General features: G+C 37.9%; 1 long non-coding RNA gene across 2 annotated transcripts; it reads right to left on the reverse strand.

The window, feature by feature from the left end:
* Positions 1 to 1,416: 1,416 nt before the first annotated feature.
* LOC118170304 lies at positions 1,417 to 6,101 on the reverse strand. Of its 2 annotated transcripts, none has more exons than XR_004752637.1 (3): positions 5,813 to 6,101; positions 5,113 to 5,176; positions 1,417 to 1,502 (listed from the first exon to the last, which is right to left on the reverse strand). It is a non-coding gene; the product is annotated as an uncharacterized LOC118170304 (long non-coding RNA). The 2 variants fall into 2 exon arrangements; XR_004752638.1 differs by lacking the exon at positions 5,813 to 6,101 and adding an exon at positions 5,307 to 5,800 and having other exon boundaries at positions 5,113 to 5,181.
* Positions 6,102 to 22,958: the final 16,857 nt, after the last annotated feature.

Here is a 22,958-nt window from a genome sequence, read left to right on the forward strand (position 1 = left end):
TATAGAATAAATTAACAGATGGCCTTACTGGCAAATACTTTTCAGACTCATTTGATTTCACCTCCTGGTTCTCTTAGCTCACAGAAATATAGGAAATTGTGCTCTTATGCTTGAATGCATCAGGCACCACCTTGAAATACGGAGACTTTGATCACCCTGAAGGTAGTAGCTTGCAATTGTTACATTGCTTCCATACTGTAAAAGGCCACGGGAGAGTTTATATTAGTATTTTAGTTGGGTCTGGGAACTTCAGAATGAAGTTTCCTAACCCTACTCATTTATCACACCTCAGTTCACAACACAGAGCAAACCCAGAGGGCACAAACATGCTGATTTTTGGATGAAGCTGATGTGGAAGATGTACTCCAGAGGTCAACTCATGCACTTGGGCATCTGCCCAAGGGATAAGAGTACCTCCAAAATGCTCACAGTGTGAAGCTTTCATCCTCAGCACCAACATCATCTCCTTCTGCACTGAGTTACTCAGTAGTGTAGATGACAGCAGAAAGCCATAACTTACAAATTAAGGTAATTGCCATTCCACTCGAGGCTCAATTCTCTGCTGGACAGTAAAGTCTGATCCCATTTCTGAATGATGCAAAAGACCTCAGTGAACCATATTTCTGCTGCAGAATAGTACAGGTGTGGAGATGCTTTAGGGAGATTGCAGCAAAAGGCAAGATGGATCCCTCTCCCAATGTACCAGCAGCAGGCTGGTCTCATCTCCTCCAGGCAGCAGAAGTGAAAAGAAGAATACAAAGAAGATCACTCAGTTTTTGCGGCGGTTCTTTTTGTTCGTTTGTTTTAGATGTTAGTTGAAGTGAAGGTAAAGATCAGGAAGCTTCATTCTTCTTACATGCAGGTCTGAGAAAAGACTTTAGACTTTCAGACCAGTGCCATTCTGTTCTCTTCAGCTGAGCTCTGGTTCCTTGCAGTAGGAGAACTTCATTTCACACACATGGATGGGCACTGAGTTTGGTCCTCTGTGACTATGTTTTTCTGGACTTGGTGATACAAAACACACGAGCATTGTGACACAACAAAGCTCATAAATGTGCCCCTAGCACACATATTCTGACAGAACATCCATTTGACTCCTGTGGGATTTCTGATCAGACCAGAAGCCTGCCTGTCTGGGGTCCACATTCAACTCAACATAGTCATGGGGGTAGGCAGTATGGTGTGAGCCTGTCCTTCTCCTTGTGCACACACAGTACAACTCACTCTTACATCGCTTTGCAAGTGTCACCATCTCATTTCCTCCCCTAAGGAACCTGCACACATGTGCCACCTGCAGTGTGTATTTCCAAGAAAACCCTCACCTATATATTATTAAAATTAATTTCACTTGTAGGGATCTGTTTGCAGTACTGAAACGAGTAAGTATTTTTTAAGGGCTGATATAAGTTACCTTATCTCCTTAGAAGATCCCATGCTGTGCTTTGTGGAATGACATACCATCAGTTTGGATTCTACATGGTTTCACAAGAGCCTTGCAAACTCTGAAAAACAAAGCACAATTACCAAAGCATTTTGCTTTATTCAGTATTGTTTTCATCTCTATTCACTTGTAAGTTCAATGCAAAGCTCCAGCACTTAAAATATTGTACATCCACCAAAATCTCTTCCCTGCCTCTTTTTCAATTCCATATTATGTTCACAATTAAGCCAAAACAAAGATTATTTTCCCCTGCACACAAAGTATAAAAATATTTACTTTACACTGCAAAAGCAGAGCTCTGTTCAAATCCAAGAAATTAACCTGGGGGGTATTTGCAGTAGAAATGTGTCTTTTACAACGATCCCCTTGTGTTAGAACAAACCTAGTCAGTCTAGAATCAATCTGGCTGCCGATTCCTCTCACTCTCAAGTGAGACTTAGTGGAAAAGAAAAGATGAAAGCAAGGAAGAGGTTTTATAGTGCCTCTCACAGTCTTTTCTTTCTCTGGCTAGAATATGATTAAAGATATCTCACATAAACTGTGAATAGGCAACATTTCCTAGGAGCTATTCCAAATGCTGCCCTTGAGGATAATAAAAAATAATAATAAAAATCCTCATCTTACACAGAATTTTTTACCCACAGATTTCAAAGCTATTTCTTGTTCCTCTACTAGGACAAGTGCCCAGCGAGGGGCTGGAGGTCTCTCACATGATCAGAGGAGGAGCCAGGTGGGAGCATCCTCACCTTCACATGCCAGGGCACAGTCACAGCTGGGCTGAGTAAAACCTGGCAATGCCACCCTGAGCAGGGAGTACAAAAGAGCATCACAGCATTGCAGGAAACAGCCTCTTATCTCAGAACAGCTCCCTGGACCACTATTCTCACTCCATTACAGCTACAGCAATGACTAGCTGAGTCTCCAAGACAGAAATCTTTTCTTCATCATATTATATTGCAATTCCTTTTTCATCTGTCTTGTTCACTTCTAAATCAATTCCCACTCAATGTATTTTTCTTTGTTTCATTAACTGATGGTTTTAAGGACTCTCAGTGTTGCATAGTTAATAACTTTTCTGTAGCTCGACTTTTTTTCCATCAGTTCACGTTTCCAAACCAATTAATTCCTTGTTGTTTTCCAATGGTTATTAAAAGGTAGAGAAATCCAGTTTAACCCAGTCTAGCATCTGAGGGATGCATCTATATGCTAATTACTTTTCCGGTTTGCTAGCAGAAAACTCTACATGATAGAAAGGACTATTTTCTACTATTATCATGGGCCAGATTTTTAGATGTAGTTAGGTGCTTAAAGGTGTATAAGTGCCCAGTAGGAGTTAAGAAGTGACTAGAGATCTAAATCCTATTGAAATCAGTGTGATCATATTAGGGGAATACCTCAGAAGATACCTTAATACCTTTAAGAGACCTGCTCCACAAGATGCAAAAATTGGGTTAAAAAATGACTTCTTAACACATATTTAGGAATACAATGAGGAAGTTAAATGTTTAAAAGAGTAAGGTATTTTTTTCTTCAGTTAAAAATATTTTAGGTTCATCAGTAGAATTTATTTGCTATTAAATTATTCAGTTCATGGTGCATGCAAGTGACTTCAGCTAACCAAAAAAACCTGAAAATACATCATTATTGCCATTGCCAAAAGAAACATTTGTCTTTTTTCCTCCTTTTCTTAAAAAACACATTAATTCTTATAAAAGATAATAACCTGTGAGTTAGATAAAGTGATATTTTTTTCTGCTATTACCAGGAGAACTACAGAAAACACATTTTCAATTGAAAACTGGCTTTTTGTTGTTGTATATAAAATTGCAGGGTTTTGTCCATCTGTGCTTCCAAATGGGCTTAAGTGGTTTTGATACCTCAATTGCATTGACTCCTTCTGTGCAAGATGCTCCAAGGCTGAAGTCATGGCCAGGCTTCACCTGTTCACATGGCTTAATTGAAAAGGCACCCTCAGCACTTGCTGTGGCAGATTTTCTCTCTCCCATCCACTTCTGCTGAAATATCACCTGAGCAGCCTCAGACAGGTGAAAACAGCTTGAGATCCTTCTCAGAAAGGTCCTAATAGCTCAGGGAAAGAGGAGTTTGCAGGGGGCTTGAATTCCAGCAGGCTCATGTGAATTCAGCATTTTGTACACAATGCATTGGAGCTTAGGAGAGTACAGAAATACAGGTTACTCCAGACACCAACCATATTTTTATAAATAGAGTTTGAAAACTGATTTTTCTAGCAGCTTAGAGGAGGTTACACTGTATTACGTCACTCTTTAATACCCTTTAAAATGGGGCTATGGGTAAAACTTGAACAAGAGTCTCCATGTGAATTGTCAGAAGTGACATGTAGCCCAGAGTCCAGAATCCCCAAATGTGTAGATATTACCTTAAGACAGATACCCAAATACCTGTTGGATCACCTGCTGGATCTGGGTTTCAAAAATAGTTTGTCCAATTTTAGAAATGGTAAAAAGAACCAACTTGCTAGAGGTGGGATCATCTCTCAAGTACATTTTGTCTGGGACATCTAAACATGACCTCCTGCCTTCTACTATATGAAGAATTTTAAAATAATTTTAACCCTTAGGATAAGCATCACATCAAGAATACCAAGCTAGTAAAATAATGTTAAGGCCTCACTCTATTTTTTATTTAACTCTAGGACACAATGGCACTGCATCTCTTAATGTTATCAACTCACAGCCTTAGCAGTGCAGCAGAGGAAAAGCACAAAAAATTTTACTGCAGTAAAGTGGCTCACTGTTTGTTTATCCGATTCATTCCTTAGTCCACAACTTGTATTTATTTCTTCCCTAGAAATATTGCAAACTTGCTTAAGGACAGGATGTCTCAAGGTCTGGTAATGGGATTTTTAGCCTTTCACATCCAGCTCATTTATCTGAACACGGGTAGGTCTCCAGGTCAGTGAGTTGTTACCCACTGACTCTTGTCCAGTAGCCTCTGAAAAATGAATGAACAACTTTCACAAAGAGGACAGTTCTCTACCTAAAAGTTATCTGCCAAAAGGGAATAGTAACAGAAGGAAAGACATAAGTACACATAGCTAGAGCCAAAATTTCTTTATGAGCACAAAAAAAAGTTCCCTTGATGCTTCCAAGCGATGCTGGTAGGGAGATTTGAAGACACCAGCACCAACCAGCCCATTGCTTCTGGAGAGAGTTATATTTTACTGACTGCACTGAATTAGATTTCTGCTGGGCTTGCTCAGTACAGTCAGCAATAGATTTGGGATAAAATAGGAATTCCCATCCTTTAAAGAAAATTCCAACATTGTTAAACAGAAACTCTGAAAGACCAGTAAAATCTAACATTGTATCTAAGAAATATTTTGTATAATATTGAACACTAAAAAATAATGGTAATAAAAAACTAAGCTATATATATAAACACACTCACAAGAATAGCTGAATATCATCTTAAATTGAGGGTATAAAAATGTAAGCTATAAAACCATAATGACATAGACAAAGAAAGCTTAGGCAAGGTTTCTTTTTGCTTAAGTTTCCCTCTCCTTCTCATTAAAAACATTCTGAGCAGCTCTACCAGGTACAGATCTTAAGAGTGAAATTTAGACAGATTTTAAATGAGTCAAAACTGCAGGAGCTGAACTAGCTCACATTTCTAGCAGTAAGCTTTACCTTTTCCTTTCCTCCAGTTCCCTGCTTCCCACGTGGCAAAAATATCTTCATAGTCCAGCCCAATCTAGTCTTCCAAAATAAATTAAATTTTTACTATTTATGTTATTTTATCAGGTCAAGGATTAAGCCACACTTTAATAAACAAATACATCTATCACACTTAAACCACAGCTGAAAGCAGTCCTTCCATTTACCAGTGGGTTTCAGCAGACCACTTCAGTCATCCTTCAGCAAGCCAACCTATTCCTGTACCCATGCCTAGTGCTTTGGGATCGCACTGCAGGGACCCACAAGAGACAGACATCCCAGCACAACAACACAGGCCGCTCTGACCATCCTAGGTAGAAAGCCACCTAGCTTCTTCCAAAGCTCCTACCTCACCAACAGAGGGGGTGCCTCTCCTCATAAGAAAGTTCCTTCAGCAAAACGTCATGCTCTAGTACTAGTTCAGTACTACATACTTCCAGATCAAGACTATATGTATCTTGTTGTAAAATAACATCCCCTATTGGAGTGTATTCTTAAAATCATTAAGCAAATATAACTTGGGGAGGAAGACAGTGACAGAAGACTCTTAGACCATGACCCCAGCCACTGCCTTTGAATCACATTCCCTCCCCACAAGATGACCACCCTGGGCCTGCCAACACCCAGCTGAGTGAGCCAGCACTAGAGGAACAAATGGAGAACTCCTCCACACCTCAGTAACAAATACCCTTGAGAGCAAGCATGTGAGGATCCTTATGAATCCCCCAAAATGATGACTCTAGCCAACACAATAAAATTAAGTTTTAAAAAATACAAAACCCCAAATCACACTCACTCCAGATGAAACCAAGTACAAAATAACAGAATGACCTCCACAAGCAGCTGAAGAGTAGAAACATCCAGAGACCACTTTAAAATATTACCTTCATCATGACTTTTCCATTCCTGATTATTAAAAACAGCATGAAAATACAGGCAAAAGACAAACTTTGAGAGCAAGATTCATAATGCTAACAGATACATAAGAAAATTAACCTCACCAAAGAGGTTGCTTTTATAGTACATTACTCTTTCCCCCCTTTCTCGGTTCCCACTATGCCCTAATTGTTCCACAGGTGTGAATTTGATAATCTCTAATAATCTCATTGCTTAGCATATTTAAATGATTTATTATCACCTGATAGTTGAAGTTTGATGTTTTTGTTTCAATGAGTGTGAGCATTTTTCCCCACATATATATAGGCAAGTTTATAAAAAAGTTATCTCTAGGCCACCATGCTTGTATCAATGCCAATAAAAGAAAAATAGCAAGTTATATGCTTGATCATTTTTCATGTGTATTTAGCATAAATCAGATGCAAACCTGATTGATAATTGCAAGTACAAATTGCATGATTTGCTCTGCATGGGTATTTGTTTGTATATACACCTAAAATTCATGCCTCCTATGAGTACAATAACTTAATAAGATTTACTGCATATCACACTGCTGTGTCTGAAGAATATTGTAGCATGCTACTTATTTGATGTATACAGAAAGTTTTCCTAGGAGACTGAATGTTGAATATTTAGTATCATGCATTATACAAGACAATATTTTATTAGATATCTACGTATTTTCTTTGGTTCGCTGGAACTTGCAGAATTGCAAAGTAACTTGGCTAGAAGGGAACTCTGGATGTCATCCAGTCCAGCCCCCTACCTTTCTCTGGAAACGTTTAATGTATATAACGACAGTATGTGTCCATGAAGATGTTGCAGACACATGGATGATGCCTGAAGTGAAAATCTAGCCCTGTGTCACTTATAGTGTTAAAATAAATAAAGACAAGAAAATTGCTTTTGAAAAATATTCTGTAGCTGCATAAATTTTCATTCCTGAAAGCACAGGCTAAAGGCACAGATAAAACAGATTCTTGCTGGAAATACCTGGCAGTTTAAGTTTCACACATTGCTATACTCTGCATCACTGCAAATCCGTGTGCTTTGGAAGCTTTTGTTCATTTGTTTCGGTTTGGTTTTGTTTGTTAAACCAATTCTTAGCTAAATAGAAATAATCTCAATTTTAATTTTTTAAATACATTCAGGTTTGAAATGGTATTTTGAGTTAATCCAATAAAGTTTCCTTGTGTAATGATAAGAAAAAATATCTAGCTGACATCTGGCTTGTACACAGGGCATTTCACATCTCAGAAGGTAAAGGCCTCAGACCAATGGTGTGCAGGAGTTGAGGCATCTCTCCCATAAATCAGGCAATTAATTTCCTTCTAACAAGCCCTGAGTAAAGCTCTGTAAATCATTCACTGATACTGTCTGACACAGCTCGGGATTTGGTGCAGGGAATGCAAATCCGTAGCCACTGAGGACAGAATGTGTGGCTGTGGAGGGGTGGAAGGCAGCGGGCCTGCCAGCAGCTTCTGGGCTCTCTTCTGGCACCCTTCCATGCTCTGCACTCTAGGAATAGCCCAAAGCCCATCCAATGAGCGATATGTATGTAGCATTGCATGTCTGTTAGGCCAAAATATGATTCCAGATATGCTGTGGCTGGGGGCCAGCTTCACCCTGAAAACAGCAAAAATCCTCAGTGCCCATTAATGACCACAAACTGCCAAATTCTGCAGAGCCATCAGCCTCTTTTAAGCAAAAACTCTCCTTGCTGTAAGAGCACAGAAAGCTGCTTTAGGCTGAAACTGGATGTTTTCATTAGCACTGAGCAGCCCACTGCTGAAACACCCGTGGCACTAAGGTCAGCAATGAGCTCCCAGATGGAAGCGCTACAGCAGATCCAGCTTCTGCAGAAATTAGATCATGCTCGTGTGGGCCTAAGGTGAGAGAAAAGACAATTTAGAAGTATTTCAGTAATGCAACATCAGAGCAAAATTGTGTGCTGCTGAAGAGCCATCTCAATAACAAGTCATGCTCAGGGTGGGGTAAGCGTGTGAGTGAGGATGAGAAAGAATAGGTCTTTGTCAGTGATCACGCCAGGGCTCCAGATCAAAACATTCTTCAGCCTTGGAGGGGATTCAGCATCCAAACTTCGATGCAAACCTGAATCTCATTGCTACTCCTCTCAGCATACTGAACTAAATCAAATTCCCATGCGCGAGACTGAAACACGAATCCCAATTGCATCGCTTGGCCCCATCTCTAATTTGTAATATTATCAGTAATAAGATTTCCAAGGAAAAGTGAAGGGGCATCACATGTCTGTCACCCTGTACATAACACATGCTGGACCAAATACTTGCATTTACATTTCACTATCGAAGCCTACAGAGAAATGTTTATTTAAACAGTAGGGGCTCCGTGACTATGTCTCCCTGTAGATATGCATGTTGTCTCAGTGCCAAAGCCAGAAATAAAGTCTTAGGGTTACTGAGGCAGAGGAAGCTATTGAGCTCAAGAGAAATTGGAAGAAGATGGAATCCCAGTGTTTTTACTGGGATTTCTTTCATACTAATGAAGGCTTTTGCATTAATGTTTTTTCATACAAAGGGGTGGCCAGGCAGATACACAAGCGTGCATGCATGTGTGCAAGAGAGGACAAGAGCAGAGATAAAAGTGAGTAGCTTTACACTAGAATTAAACCAGGCTTCTCTAGAAAACAGATGTTACGGTTCCCTTTAAAAAAATAATTAAATTAACAGTGAACAGAATGTTCAGAAGGAATTTGGGGCTGAGATTTTGGCATTAGTAATTCTCTATACTTAATCCATAAAAGTTTTCCTTTATGTTTACAGAAGGGGGTTAAAAAAAGAAGCAAGGCTGTTACTAAAGGATTTTAAGATACAGTGGAGATGTGAAAGGCACAGAAGATTTTCATTTCCTGTGTTATAGGGTGCAAATAATATCAGTATGAAAAACCTGGCAGGAAGATTTAAGATAGCAGTTTTTACATTGATAAGTATTTGTTCATTTCCTGACAACAAAAAATATAAATCTCTTCAGAAATTAAATACCCTGGCTTGTTGAAGCACTTTTGTGACGTTCTGTGGTAGACTGGCTTCCTTTCATTGGAAATCCACAGCTAGAATAATAATCACAGCATCAGTTATTATACTTGTATCAGTTCTGTGCGGCAAGAGGCTAATACAGTGTATGGCCGAATTCTCCTACTTTTGTGTCACTTATTTTCTCTGTGGGCCAGATTTGCATTTTAATGGAAGTAGTTTATAGACTTCTTTGCTGCCTTCATAGTGCCACAAGTGGCATCATTAAGTGAGTTAAGCCGGATTAATGCTGATAGTAAAGTCAGATAATACAATAACAGAGGCCTTCATTTCCATTTGGATTAGGTGAAGAGAGCAGGCCTGTCTGGTGCAGGGTGATAATTTGTAAGCGCGATATGTTGTACTTGAGAGGATAAGATTAAATTTAGTGGGTTTAACTGTCATCCCAGTAAGTCAATTACTTCATCTTTTCAGGCTTTGAATTTCTTTTATAAATAAAATAAATGGAATATTGAGCTGCTCCACAGCCATTTCGAGCTTCCATGAAGAAGAATTACACATGCTGGGCCAAAAAAAAAAAAAAAAAAAAAAAAAAAAAAAAAAAACAAAAAAAAAAAAACACACAAAAAAAAAAAAAAAAAAAAAAAGAGAGAGGGGAGGGGAAAAGGGTTTCTGATTTGGCTATATTAAACAAAATACAAACTGCATTCAAGTGCCAGCATGGCAACAGCTCAGGAATATTGTCCATCTCTCATATCACAAGCATGACAGATTCCATTGTGACTTTAGTTTATCCATAATAGGAAATATTTATGTTGTGCCTAGCCTTTTCTATTTGTATCTAGTAGATTGTAGAAGGAATACACTAAAATACTGATCCTTGCTATCATTTAACTCTTTTACGTTTTCTCCTCTGCTTGCTATGTCCTGTATATTTAATGCTTACACATTGCTGCTGAGAGAGTCTCAAATGAAAATAAATAAAGAAGATCTGTTTGATTTGGACCCGTATCAGATAAAATTGGTTTTAATTCTCCTGTCGTCTCTCCCCGCCTCCACCCTATTTGGACACCAAATCCCTGCAACACTGTTTCTTGGGCATGGAGAGTTTGACAACAAGCTTTCTGTAAATTAGATAGAGATAGATAAGCACCAACATCTTCATTTCTAGCCACAGACCCAGACTGCATACAGGCAATGTCAACGGATGGTAGGCATGTCAACAAGGGAGTGCTTAGCCATAGCAGGAGGTGATTTCAGAAGCCCCCAAACCCGAGATCCTTTCATAACGTCATTTATGAGTACTTAACTCTCTCCTGTGGTTCCTGCTGTGGGGCATTATCACATGCAGGGTGAAAGAAACCTCTGCTACTCTCTCTAAAGCTCTTGTCAAAGCTCCACATGACAATGAACTGAAGTCAAGACCTGGTGTAGCAAGGTGCTAGGCACACTCATCTCCCACTGATGCTGAGAAAGATCTGGCATTAATCTCCAGGGAGGAGGAAGGACATAGCTAAGGGCTAAGGCTCTTCATTCCCATAAGAATGTTTGGTAGCATGTACCATTAGCTAATTCAGCCAAATGAGCATCCCAAGACCCTGGCATTAAAGGACACTTCACAGAAGATGTTCAGCAGGCTGCAGGACTAAATCTATTTTATGATCCCAAATACCTCAAAAGAGCAGAGCACCTGGAGAGCCAGCCAAGACTGATGGACAGATTTAGAGAGGTCTTCCTAGGATGTGTCACTACAGAGTGAAAGACTGCCTTCTGGGTCAATGTGGAAAGGATAACCATGTATTTTGACACTTATTCTGTGCCAAGGAACAAGACGTTTTCCACACAATTAAGCTGACACAAATCATCAGTATATGACTATTTGCAATGGGCATTTATAGTACGTTTGCCTCTCCTTTATGCAGATTCATATCACATACAGCTCCCCAGAAGTCAGAGGAATCAGTCAATACCAAACCTGTAAGGCAAAGAACTGGGTCATTTCATGATACAAAGCTGTACGAAATAAAACGGGATCTATCAAATTATGAAATCTATATCTGAAGTGGAAGGCACTGTTTAATATACAAAGGTTCTTCTTTAGGTAGGAGATATTTTGTAAATAGAATTGTGTTCTGAAAAGTGTTAAGTAATTCATATTTCATAATTCCATGCTACAGTTTGATGGTCAATTTGACTTTCAGGTATCTTAAAAACTGACTAACCTCTTTAAATTTTTCTTAATAGCTGATATTTACATCTTCCCATCTCTTGTTTTTGGATGATTTCTATAATTGTTTATATAAAGTTACTAAATGACTTTAATATTCAAAGGTTTGATGTGCTGATATACAGAATCTATGAACAAAATCCCAGCCCTGAGTGTTCTTACAGATATCAGTCTCCCATTTTGTCTCAAATTAGCAATGTCACGCAGGCTTTGAGAGGCTGTAATTACAACCTCAGCAGAGCAGAAAAGCCCCAGCAGCCAGCCAGCCTCATTCTGCTCAAAAATGAGTCTTCACTTGCCTTTAACACTGGAGAGTTCTTCCTTCTTGCATCCCTGACTGTTGTGACTACAATCCAAATTCTGCCTTTTTTTAGACCCAGCAATGCCACAGTTCTTTTTGTACAAATGTCAGCATGGCAGAATTTGACCAGCTTGACTTTAATCTGCCTGATTTGTCACACAGTTCTGCCAATTGAGTTCCTTAGATGGTATGGAAAATTGGGGCTGCTTTTCTCCACAATGCATGTTCGCACACTAGCACAGCCCACGGACAGACCCATGTGTAGTAAACAAAGAGCACAAAAGCTCTGTGTGTTTGTCACAACCAGCTGGGCTACCAGTCCCTAGCCACTAGCCACATCAGGGAAATTCGGTTGTTTGCCAGAGTCAGGTACCTAGATATCTCCCTTTACCGTGCTATCTGAGCATCTCACTAGGGCTGAGGTTAGATTCACAACAATTGTGTGAAGTAAGGCAGCATTAACCTTCATTTTATTGGAAATGAGCCACAGAAAGAGATAAAGGCTGGTGCTCAAGATGATTAAAAATGCAGAGAAGTTAGCAATAAGTTCATAAGCTACCTTTGCTGACTTTTTCCCCCTTCATCTTCTCAGGACCTATCTGACTTGCTTAGGCTGGGATGTGAATATCCCAGGGGACACACACTTTACATTTTTTACTATTTTAATATTTTTCAATCTGTTTCTAAGGGATCTTACTGAGCAGTATCCCTCATGGTCAATGGAGCACCCCAGAGGCTATATTCTGTAGGGCTGAGCAGGGCCACGACCAGCTCAGTGAGGGTAGAGGGAGTTCCGTGCAGATCAGCCTGCCTAAAACACACTGGATATTCTGTCTGATGAAGAGCTCAGTCCAAAACCTTGTCAAGCTTCAATTATTCAAAAAGAAAGGAGAAATGCATGGAAAGCCTTTGCTACGCAGCTGTCCAGAGGGACTGGCACTGTCAGGAGGTCCCTGGTGAACACTAAAAGACAGAATCAATGGGGTGCACCAGAGCACATGAGATCCTTAGGGCCAGCTGTTATCTCAAGCTTCACCTGGGTTTTATGGAGCTGTAGTTTCTCTGAAGCTGCTGAGGTGGCTTTGGGCTATGTGCTTGAAGGTACTTGAAATTTATATCTGCACATATCACACAGAGCTGGCTAAATTAATACTCAAACAGAACATTAAAAAGTTAAGTTCTCTGGGTGCCAAATACAATTTTTTCTAGATCAGTTCTTACCTGAGAAAGGACAGCTTTGCCCTTACTGATATCAGGAGCAGAAGCATGTGCATTTGCCACCTATCAGTGGTGTTAGAGTATATTTGTGTTTGAAAAACAGACAGATGCAAAGACAGGGATGAATCCAAACAAGCTGCTGCAGTATATCAATTTGTTTTCAAGTAACTTTATATGGGCAAATATTAAACTGCATGAGAAGGAAGGTCCTGCACCTGCCAAGTTTAGCCAAAACCAGGCCTCTCCTTACTATGATTCTCTGCTGCAAAGCACAGAAAGTTTGCTAAGTTTGCACTAGACAGCCTTGACGAACAGGCAGTTGTCCAAAAATATCTTAAGCCTCCTAGACACACGATAAAGAAACATGTATATTACAAATCCCATGTAAAAATGAGGGTTGTCAGAAACTGAAAGCTGAGACCTGTGCCAGCAAGTTTGAAAATGAGGATTTCTACCCCTGAGATCATGTTATCCCATTCACAGTACAGAACAGAGGGAAAGTTTGGGAATTCAAATCTTTTTGAACATGATACTGTAGCTGCAACAGAAGCAGCAGATTTATAGATTTGTAGAGCAGTTAATACACTCTTGTATTCACAAAAGCATCAGATCTTGTACATTAGGTCAAGTTTTCCAGTATAGAGTGGTCTGTTTTTATCACTCAGTTAGTAAAATGCAGCATAAAATCCATTTTTTGTATCCTGGTGAAGATTACTTGATGTTAACAGCAGCTCTCAGCAACAGCTGAGTTGTAGGCAGATGCTTCCTGGCTGCAATCCTTTCTGCCCCAAGGCTGAAGGAAGGCAGCAATGGCAGAAAGGAAAAAAGTGCCAGTTTGGGTATGACAATAAGCCTGGCAGGGATGTGCTGCCCATCTGGGACAGTATCAATGAAGGAAGGCACTGGGCAGCTCTGAAAACAAACAAACAAACAAACAAACAAACAACAAGAACAACAAAAACATAAGTGACCAGCCTGAAGAAAGCAGTGTAGGATTAGGGTGGGCAAAATTAAGTTTCAAGCAACTGCAGCCAGCTATCCCATGAACTACTGAACACTGCACGCATATGAATTGTTAGCAGAAACATCTGAGGCTACTCAGGCTAAATACACTAAATACAGGCTCATCGCATGTGAGAATCATCTCTTCTTTCTTTTTCTTATATCCTTTTAATAAATATTTTTGTGATGATAGGGAGAATCTAGTGGTTTAAGAAGATGAATAAGAGGAATTTTGTCAAAGAAAGGAATAAATAGCTGTGAACCGGTTATGATTTACATGTCAGGGAGGGTCAACACAAGGGTTAGGTGGAGGGGTATGCAGCTGCATCAGTCCTGCAGGCAACTTACTCAGTGTCTAAGCCACATCTCAGCAAAGCCCACCTGCCAGAAGGAAAAATGCACAGGACGTTGCAACTGCACACTGAGAAAGCTAATGAAGCATTCTTGGGATGAAAAAAGAGCTCAGCAAGCCTAGGTCAATAAAGATGGGCTGAACTCTTGAAATGAAATTAGTATTAGTATAAAATGAGAGGAATAAATATTATACAATAATCCATTTCTGCAGCTTTGGATGCAAAAAAATAAGTTATATTATGATTCCCTGAGCATGTGATCATTACCCTGGTGCCTGTAGTATAATGTACAACGTTAGTTTTAAAGCTGAATATGCTGTCTTATCCTTTGCGTTTTGTAGTTTTTGATGACTTTTCTGACAACAGCTTTGTCTGAGGAATTTGTAAGCCTTCTATTATATTTCCATGCACATGGAAAAAAGTCCTCATGTACCTCATGACATTTCCACATGCCTCACTGCATACAATAGATACTCTTTCTGAAGATGCTGTTACTTTACGGATTGACTTGTCATATATTAAGATTATATCTGTCAGATTGCCTAGATTTAGAGAGACCTTTTGGACTGGAAGTGCATGGATTGCAACTCACATGTTGGTTTAGAAGATTTTATTGTATGTTCTCCATGCCTCATGTCCATTTAAATGATTCTCATTTTTTTGCATTACATTTTTATAAGATTTTCTTTCTTTATAAAGAGGGTTAAGGTAATTTCCTCACAATTTTTATTATATATAAAGTTGTTGAAATAATGAGGGCAATAAAATTGAATTTAGCCTTGTCTTTATTGGTATGAAGGTTACATTCATAAGCTTTGTTTGTTTTAATAGGTTTATTGTACGGTCTTAGGCATATGCTATTATGCAGCGATGGATATGCTTTGAATATTTTTGTAATTGTGGGTAGTATAAAAGTCATTTTCTGTTAGATTGCACAAATCCATTACATTAGTAGAAAGATACATTATTGTAATAGGATTAATGTGCAACACATAAACATGATCAGTAATATTCTTTTTGATAAATTATCTCATTTTAATCACTTGGAATGTAGAGAGATTTCAGGATAGTTCCATCTTTGATTTGCATAATTGTATTACAGACAGACAAATTGCATTATATTCTTCATTAACAATAGATGGCTTGTATAACTATTGTATTTTTGAAGGCACTGCTCTTACGTTCATCCTGTAATTTGTCATTTTATGACACTACTGTTTAGCTTAGTTTAGAGAGAATAGAAACTAAAAGATTATTTGATTTTAGCTGAGTACAGTAATATCTTTGCATTCAACTGTAATGCGGTAAGCTATTGTTTGTTTTAACAAATTATAATCCAACAGCTAAAGTTAGTTAAAAATATTCATCTCATTTGTGGCAGATCCCACATTCATGGCTTTTCACGGCAAAATGTCAGTGCTTGTAAATGAACTTCAATATAAAAACACAACATAAAATTAAATTAGATCCATCAGAATGTTTTCTACTTCTCTGCTTGGGCTCTCTCTCCCCTTTTCATATTTTTCTCCCTTATGTATGCACACACACAGCAACACAAGCTCTGTCTAGCTTTCACTGAGTTCTCTAGGGTTTTGAAATTCCATAGGGTAAATAAAACAGCAGAATTGTAAATTATATCATAAAATGTATTATTAATTTTTTCAATAGTAAACCCCTCTCTTTAAAGATTATGTGTCTTTTCTATGAAAAGCTAAATACTTTCAGAGATATTTTAGGATAAAACAAATTATTTTTTCATTTTTTTCTAACCAAGCCTTCTTCAATCATTTTTGACTGCTAAGAATACCAGTAAATTAAAAGTTAGTAGCTTGAGACAGGTTTGCACTCCTACCAAATCAAAACCAGCTTCTTATTTTAGAAAATCTAATTGTTGCATTCTATTAGTGCACCTTGAGTGTTGTGATTCTTTTAAAAGAAATTGGGTTTAGAAAGAAATTTGTATGGCTAAATCACAGATACTTTTGTTTGATAATGAAACGCAAACTTAAGTTCCTGATTTAAATGCAAATGAGAAATCAGGCCTAGCTCACTGAAGTTTTCTACATTAAATGGAATCTCAAAAATCTCAGCCAACATTCTAATACTTGATCCTAAATTTAGGTTACTAGTTTAGTTCCCAGTCTCACAAAGGCTTTTGTGCTTATTTATTGTTGCATATGATGAGTAGTTATATCAGCGTTGATATAACCAGCCTGAAACAAAAGCCTGATCCATAAAGTCAATGGGAGTTTGTCAGGGTCCAAAGAGGCCAAGATTCCACCCTCTTCTCTGACCTACAGATATCCATCACAGATCAGGCCTCCTAAATATGCTTGTTTTATTTTGTTTTGTTTTCACTACAATACAAACTGCAAATAAACTTTACAGAAATGGGAAAAGGAGAACGGATAAACTTTGGACCAAATTTATATTTTCCTTTGGAAGTTAAAATGCATTATTACAATATTTTTGAGGTTTATAATGCTTTATATTTTATGATTAAGTCAAAAATAAACTAAAAATCTATATCTAAGTTTTTTTCATTCTTCTGAAGAAACATAAAATTACTAAACCACAAGTTTACATAAATTTGTTGGAACTATGGAATAAAAAGTATGAAAAGTTAAGTACAATAGAGGTAGAAAAATACAGCTAACTCTATTCACAAGGAACTAATAAAACCTCTTAACTTTATTTGGTTATGCTCTTTAAGATTATTCCTTTTAGTTTTCTTAAAAGAGCACTCATAGAAGTTGTATTTGCCCACCCCAATGCTGAAAGTCATATTTTTTTTGCAAAAGGCTAAAGGTAAATGTTTTTCTGTGTCTTCTTGAAATATCTTTGAATTTCTCCACTGTGGCTTGGCAAAATCTTAGTGCTCTTAATGCTCCAATAAGAGAGGATAAACATCATCTACACCATCACATGGCCTCCATGGCTGACTGCATACTGAGAATTAACAGTTAATGAACTCTGCATATGCAAGGACTGTTTCTGAAATAGACTGGTGAAAGGAGTTCATATCCTAGTGCTGACGAATGGGTAAATGTATAAAATTCAGTCTGCTTACAGATAATTCCCAAACACAAAATAGAATTACATTTGCAAGAAATTTATACCAACAATTTGCCAAGCAGTCTACATTTACATCCTCTGTCAAAAGTCATTTTAAAAAATGTTTCAGCACTGATATCTACAGCTGACCTCCCCAGTCCGCATGCCATCATACATAGCTGATGTGTCAATTGGAGAGGTATTTATGCTGCTTGACACATTGGATCAAACACAGGGACAAACTTTTTATTTATTTATTTATTTATTTATTTATTTATTGGGTGGTGGTGTTTTTTTTTTGTTAGTTTTGTTTTTTTGTCAGTTCCAATCTTTTCTGTGTTTTGTAAATGTGCACATTGAAAGGCAATTGAGATTTAAGGTAATACATATTTAACATCTAAAGGACTCCAGGAAATATTTTTTGTTGCTTATACTAAATAACTAGAAGTCTCACAAAAAAAAAAAAAAAAAAAAAAAAAAAAAAAAGTAATGTGAAAAATAACCTTATAGTGTTATTTACCTTCTCAGTAGGTACTCAAATCAAATACACACAGGCCTCAGAAGCACAAATCTTTACACTGTTTTGGGAAGGGCAAAACAACCCCATCCTTCACCACTTCAGCAGTTGGCTGTACCATGGCTCATTACCAAATATACCAAATGATCTCTCTTTCAGTTCTCCATATGAAAAGCTAGACTCCTCTCACTGAAGTTCCAGTCAGCATAAGCAATCAGTGGAACCATCTCACTCTAGGCAAACTGGGCTTGGAAATGAAGATGGGAAGGTGTGACTTCTGGCCACAACCGACTCATCAACTCTGAACCTTTTCTGCTTTTACCTCTATGTGCATGGTTTGTTCCTTCCATTAAGATGTCCCACAGCAGGTTTGACTGCTTGCGTGTTTTGGCCATAGATATTAGAAAATAAATAAGGACCAATATTTTAGCTGCCTTCCACCACCCAAGTCTTATTGAGGTAGTTGAGAATGTTCCCTCCAAGGGTATATATTACAGCATCAGTGTTTTTAATTCTTGAAAGTTTTCCTCATCACTAAGAGGATAATTATAAATATCAACAGACATAAAAGCCATTTATGTGAAAATATATCAAACCAACCAAGAAACAAACAAACAAACAAAACAACAAACAAAACAAAAAACAATTCCTTGTTTTTTAGCATTTCCCTGAAAGTCATTCTTTTCTCTCTTTTTTTTTTTTTTTCTTTCATGGATCTCTCTTAACAGAAAAATTGGTTGCATATGCTGTATTGTCCGCATAGAAACTAAACATAACTCCCTTCAGAAATTAATAAGATTATGTTCCACTTCAGTGGGAAATCAGTGTACATAAATTAATGAAAATTTCCTGTGGATGGTGATGAAGAAAGCCACTCACTGTGCTGCTGAACTGATGCAAATAGACATTTCATGATGGGAAGATTTATGGATGAAGAATTAATGGGGCTCATAGACAGTCTATGACAGAATATGGGTGAACGAGGTGTCCCGCATGAGTTAAATGTTTTCCTTTGTGTCTGTAAATGAGCCAGAAAGCATGCTCTGGTGTCTTCTATCTTAGACATTATGTAAGGACTTTTTTTTCCAGTCATGAAAAACAGCTCTTTCAGCCAATCACATATGTGTTTGCTTAAACACAAGAGAGGGCTTAAATGCTTCTCTGAAGTTTGGCTTCAAAATCTGGCCAACCTCTGCTGTTGTCTTGCACATACTTCATGGCAGAAGAGCATCATAATTCCATAAAATAAGCAGTCATTAGCAATTACCTCTTGTCCTTGGCTATCTCACTAATGATTTTTCTCTCTTATTCCCTTTCAGAGCTGTAAAAGTTAAACCAGGGCAATGTCGGTATCTTCTAGGCTTTCCAGATTCCCACATATCAGGCTCACTATCAGCCAATGACAGGATATTTATTTAACCCTGCTACTGGAATGTTACTTGGTTCTTTCAGCATCAGCCTTAGACAATGAGCCATATTTTCAGAGGAACTTCTCGAAGGACAGTTTTTACCTTGAAAAATTTTCCCCCAGCTCACAGACAGATGCTCAAAGTGGTACTGGGCATCTCTTCTGTAGGCCATCACATACAGACCTGGGGAAACGAGGTTTCTTCCTCCTCTATCTTCTACTTGTTATTTTTACTTGCTGTGGATGAATAATCTCAAATACAGCTCTTTGAATACAAGTAATAACCAAATCTTGTCTGTCTGAAATGAAATATTTTTCTAATTAAGTTTATTTTTTTCAGAAATCTAAGGTCTTTTCATACACCCAGACAAGCTAGAGGAAGGAGGGGGCATTTGGATTGTGTGCAGGATATCAAATTTATTAATGTGTTGTCTAGTACACTGTTAAATATCAAAGAAGGCAGCTTCCAAAATTTCCCTAGGGGTGCTATTTCCTTATTTATTAAAGCTCACACTTAGAAAGCACTTGCCAGTATTTCCATCCATCTATTTTTATTCTATTACTCCCAGTTATGATCTAGCAAGGATCACTAACTATTAATTTATTTTGATGATTAAAGCTAATCCAATAATATTTGATCAAATAGTCATAACACATTTAAGATTCCCAAGTCAGAGATTATGTTTGGTAATTTGTATGGGTAGCTATTGGAGCTGTTGGATTTCAATGCTTTCAAAATTTTCCTTGTGATGTGCAACTGTTACATGGAGTTTAAATATCTCACCACCAAAAGACTGTAGTATATACCAGGTAAGTCTCTTAAAGATTTAAAAACACACCACTGTCCTCCTGTTCCTTTCCCCAAATTGCCCCAGGAAGCATCCAATCATTTTAGATGAAAGGAACAATGACTCTTAAAGGACGTAAGTGAATTTACAATTCAGTCTTGTGTAAATAGTTGTTTATATCTGCAGGAAACATGAAGAACTTCTATTATTCCTTTCAAAAGTTGTACTATACACACATCAAAATAAAATAAAATTTCTGAAATGGTTAGGTAGCAGTATCCTACAGGGAATAAATATAACCTCAGGTACAACAGGTATTTTTGTAGAGCTCCCATTGGATCTAATACTTAGTTCTAGAATAAACATGTGGGCTATTCTGGGATCTGAAATTGGGCTTTCCAAAAAAATGTCAAATGTTCACAGGATTCATGTTTGCCTTTTAACTGTCAAAAATAGGCACTCTATACACTTATAAGCAATGGGTTTATCTCAAATAACAGTAAATGGCCTTCTAAGGTCAATATATTAGTTTTCCTCTAGATATACAGTTTCAATAGCAAGCGATGCATGAAGTCTGTTAAGCCTTTAGAATTGTCTATCAGTTCTGGGAATTTAAGATTTTAACCCATATAGATACTTGACTCAACCGCAAAATGAAAAATCATTAAGAAAAAGACACTGTGTATTACTCCAATGTGCATTTGTGATTTAGAATTGGCATTTCAATACACAAAGAAAATTTCCAGAATCATCCGGCTAAATGCAAATGGTACTATAAATACTTTAAATAGCAGAAACAAAAAGCTCATCAGAATTTACTACTCATTCAAGTGTATATTCTTTTTCTATTACACATCCATTAAAAATAAAATAAAATAAAATAAAATTTGTACTTCTACTGTTGATTGAATCAAAATATGAGAAGATCTGAAAACACTTTTGTAGCTTTCTTTAAGTTTTACTACTACTGTAATATGTTCCTTGGTAGTGCATAGGCCATGTTCTATAAATAAATGTGTTTCATTTTCGATTGGAATTTCATTAATCAAACCACGGTATTTAAAACAAGTTTATCTAAAAAGTGGGTAGAACACTCCGACAAACTACTGATATAGTCCTGCTGCATGATGGAGCAACACTGATTTAAACCTAGCTACCTAGCTGAGGATATGGCCTTCTAACTTTGGATTTCATGACAATTTTGACTTGACCTTTTTCCCTTAGAGGTTCTCAAAGCAACTCCAGCAAAGTAATGAACTCTCATATCTCCCCTTCTGAGAGACAAACTTATGTAATTTTTCTCTCTGTTTAATTCACAGGGAAATTCAAACAAAAAGAGGTAGGTTTATTTGAAGGCACCTTATCTATAGATAAAACCAATGGCAACTAGGTTATAGTGGCCTACATCTCATAACATCTTCAGAAGCAGTTGACAACAGCTGCCATTATATACAACATTTCACCTGAAGCCAGAAAACAATTTTATGGATGAAGAAATAGGAAAGCTGAGAACAGCATAATACTAAAAAGCCCTCCATGTTGTTGGAACCAACCCAAAATAATCAGTGTCCAAGCAGTTTGCCCCTGCCTTCTGAAAGAAACACCTGGGAGCTGGTAGCTTGGGCCTTCAGGCCCTATCTAACATGAATACACCATAACAACAGGAAAACAGTAGCAAAACCATCTGTAATTCTTTCCTATAGAAAGATGGATTGTACACAGAACTTTCTTTTACAGGGTGGATAGCTAGAATGTGGTTGCATGGAGGCTTTTCTGATTGCCAGGTGACCATGAACACCTCCGGCTTTGATCCAGGCCAGCCCCAATATGGATAACATACAGCTTTCAGCCACCTGCTTTGCTGGAGCAAGACTGCAGCTCCCACTGGCCTGAGGATCAAACCACCTGTGTCAATTTTTCCTTCGCATAATGGGAGATCCTTAATACTGGATGTTTGTGAAGCTGAGTTAATCTATGGGCATTAAGCAGAAGAAGCAGCTCAGGCAGAAGGAAACCTGCAGCACCTCTGTTTTCAAGAGGCTTCACCAGAGGCCAAGGCTCAACTGGACACTCTTTGGGCTGAGTGTTCTTGGGGAATTTCAGCCTGGGGCCTACGGGGTTCCTGGAGATCTTCAGTGGAAGAGTCTCACACCAGGGAAGGACAGTTACAGTAATTTATAGGACACAATTACTATAACATGATATGAACGTTTGCAAATTTAAGGCACAAATCAACACCGTATCCATTAAAAGCAACTGGCGCTTACTATCAGCTTCATAACTGAAGGTAGAGAGAGGGAAGGAACAAAAGGAAGAAGAATTACTTCCCTAAGATTCTCTAAGGATTTCAGGCAGAACAATAAAAAACTAAATTAACTTATTAATTGTTATCACCTGATGAGCATAATTAGCAAACAGTGCATAATGATAGCAAATAATGGCTCTTTTTCCCCTATTGAGATAGCTTAATGAGTGTATTTTCCCAGACTTAAAGCTGTGCTGTATTTACCAGTTGTACTTACCTGAAAAATGTTTTGTCTGTCAATACTGCAGTTAACAAAATGCTACAGCACATAATGATCCTAACACAAAAACAGCCTTTGATCTGAGCACAGAAGCTTTCACAGATCACACTGTGCTGAAACCTCTGCCACAGCAACTCATGAAATATATGTGATGTAGCAGAATTTAATCATTCACTTCATCTTCCCTGTGTGATGACTAATAAGCAACCTTCATTTATGATGTGTTTTTCCTTTATGAGTTTCACTACCCATGTATGAATCCCAGATCAACCATATATAGAAAGCTAATGGTAGAACTGCATTTTAATATAAGCACCTGAATATACAGCTTCAGGATCCAGGTACCCTTTGGTAACATTGAACTCTCCCTTTGGGTTTCAAGGTTGTGAATAAGGTTATCAAGCTGGCTTGCTCTGTACTCACACCGAGAGACTTTGCAATTAAACCTGGGGAAATGGCTTTGCTGAATTCACTAGCATTGCAAGCAGCTTTTTGCAACAGGAACAAGATGCAAA

The sequence above is a fragment of the Oxyura jamaicensis genome, chromosome 7 (genome assembly GCF_011077185.1).
Source record: "Oxyura jamaicensis isolate SHBP4307 breed ruddy duck chromosome 7, BPBGC_Ojam_1.0, whole genome shotgun sequence".
Classification (NCBI taxonomy): Eukaryota; Metazoa; Chordata; class Aves; order Anseriformes; family Anatidae; genus Oxyura; species Oxyura jamaicensis.